General features: G+C 32.7%; 1 non-coding gene across 1 annotated transcript; it reads left to right on the top strand.

Annotated features, from left to right (window-relative positions):
• The first annotated feature begins 1095 nt into the window (after nucleotides 1-1095).
• LOC121204401 (small nucleolar RNA R71) lies at nucleotides 1096-1201 on the top strand. Its single transcript, XR_005899326.1, has one exon. It is a non-coding gene; the product is annotated as a small nucleolar RNA R71 (small nucleolar RNA).
• Nucleotides 1202-2246: the final 1045 nt, after the last annotated feature.

The raw sequence follows: 2246 nt of genomic DNA, 5'->3' as shown, positions 1-2246 counted from the left end.
AGGTAGTTTACTTTGGAGAATGGTCGAGCAAACTGCATTGAGTTCCATTGTCGACGAATCATTTATCTTCCTCTTGTTTGTGAATAGTTCATTTAAGAATTTGACATAATTTGGCATTTGCAAAAAGGCTTCAACAAATGGTAAGTTAATGTGCAATTTTTTAAGAAGCTTAAAAATTTACCATATTGTTCGTTCGTGTGGTCTCTCTTTGACGCGTTAGGATATAGAACTCGAGATTTGTATTCCTTGACATCCAACTTTTGTTCTTCCTTGTCTTCCTCAACCTTATTTTTGTTCACCACATCTTCTTGCCTAGATTCTTGTTTAGGTTCAACTAACCCTTTCACATCTCAAACAGTAATTGCATGAAGCTACTCCCTTGGGTTAATTTCAATATTGCTACGCAAGCTACCTTGTGGTCTTTTCGAAATTATTTTAACAAGTTGACCTATTTGATTCTCAAGCCCTTGAATTGATGCTTGCTGAATTTTTAGTGATGCCTCAATGTTTTGAAAATGCGTTTCTATCATTGAGATAAACTTTGTCAACATCTCCTTAAGGTTCGACTTTTTCTCTTGCTGATAAGGTTGTTGGAAGCTTGAAGGTTGTTGTGCTCTTTGGTTTCCTTGACCACCCCAAGAAAAATTAGGATGGTTTGTCCAACCTGCATTATAGTTATTACTGTAAGGGTTGTTTTGAGGTCTAGGATTATTACCCATATAATTGACTTGCTCATTCTTTGTGCTAGGATCGAAGGGTAAACATTCTAGATTATTCATTCCACATCCATTTGTATTGCATTGCATCACCGGATTTACTTGCGTAGAAAGACATAAACCATCAATTTTCTTATTTAGCAATTCTACTTTGTTAGATAACATGGTGATTCTATCTAGATTCAAAACACCAACTACTTTCATTAGTTTTGTCCCCATAACTTGCCACTGATAATTATTCAGTGCCATCTCCTCTATAAACTTGTAGGCTACCTTGGGTGTTTTATTGTTTTGTGATCCATCAACTGTTGCATCAACCGATTGCCTATTTAAGAGATTTAAATCGTTGTAGAATGTTTGAACTTGCAACCTTAGAGGAAACCCATGGTGAGGGCACCATCTCGTAGATGTTTGCATCTCTCCCATGCATCATATAAAGTCTCTAAATCAATTTGAACAAAGGAAGAGATATCATTCATCAACTTGGCATTTTTATCCAGTGGGAAGTACTTCAGCAGAAATTTCTCGATTATTTGAGCCCATGTAGTGATTGAACCCCATAGTAAAAAGTCTATGTAATAGCCCGGTTTAGACCCTAGTTAGAATACTGGTTTCGAGACCACAAGTCTGAGTAAAATATTTAAATATTATTTCTATGTTTACAGTATGTGGTTAAGCATGTGTGAAAGTTTCATATGAAAATTTGATCGTTTGTGTGCTCAATTTGATAAAATGACTTAATCGCGTAAAATGTAAATGTTGCATGCTATCTGTTAAGTGTGCTTATTTGTTATGGCTTATTAAAGCAAAGGTCTTTATGTTGATATTTAACCATTTTAAAGTTTAGTGGACATTTATATCCATGGTTTATATGTTATATGTTAATGATTTAGTAAGGTTAAAGTAGTAATTAATTAAATGAATATGAATTAAGTAAAAATAAGCCACATGCTCATCCTTTCCAAGTTATTTTCCACTGAAAATAAGAGATTAAAAACACCATTTCTAGGGTTCAAACATTCAGAATTCACATTGCTCAATCAAGGTATGTTTTGAGCTCGGTTTTTAGTGATTTCTACATTTTTTTATTATTGCTTCGTAATCTATCAAGCCCATATCTCAATTTTGTGATATTTTTGATGATTTTGAGTTATGCCATTAATGAAATTATCAGTTTTATGATGTTTGATGATAGTATATGGAAGCTTGATGTTGGGTTAATATGTTTTGTCTTTGAATTTTTGATGAAATTGAGTAATTTGGGCTAAATTGTAAAAATGAGTTTTTGAGGGACTAAAATGTGAAATAAATATGAACACTATCAATATTCGGCCAAGTATGTGAAAAAGGAAATTTTTGTTTATTTAGTAATTTTGTGAATTAGGGACTAAAATGTCAAAATGTGTAATTTTAGGGGCTAAAGTGCAAATATGCCCAAAGATGTGTTTGTGTATTAAATTGAATGTGTTAGTGATTAAATGAGTTAATTTTGAATACATATAGATCAAGAAAGAGGAATTCAATTTAGAT

This window comes from Gossypium hirsutum, chromosome A07 (genome assembly GCF_007990345.1).
Source record: "Gossypium hirsutum isolate 1008001.06 chromosome A07, Gossypium_hirsutum_v2.1, whole genome shotgun sequence".
NCBI lineage: Eukaryota > Viridiplantae > Streptophyta > Magnoliopsida > Malvales > Malvaceae > Gossypium > Gossypium hirsutum.
This window is presented reverse-complemented; position numbering and strand designations above follow the sequence as displayed.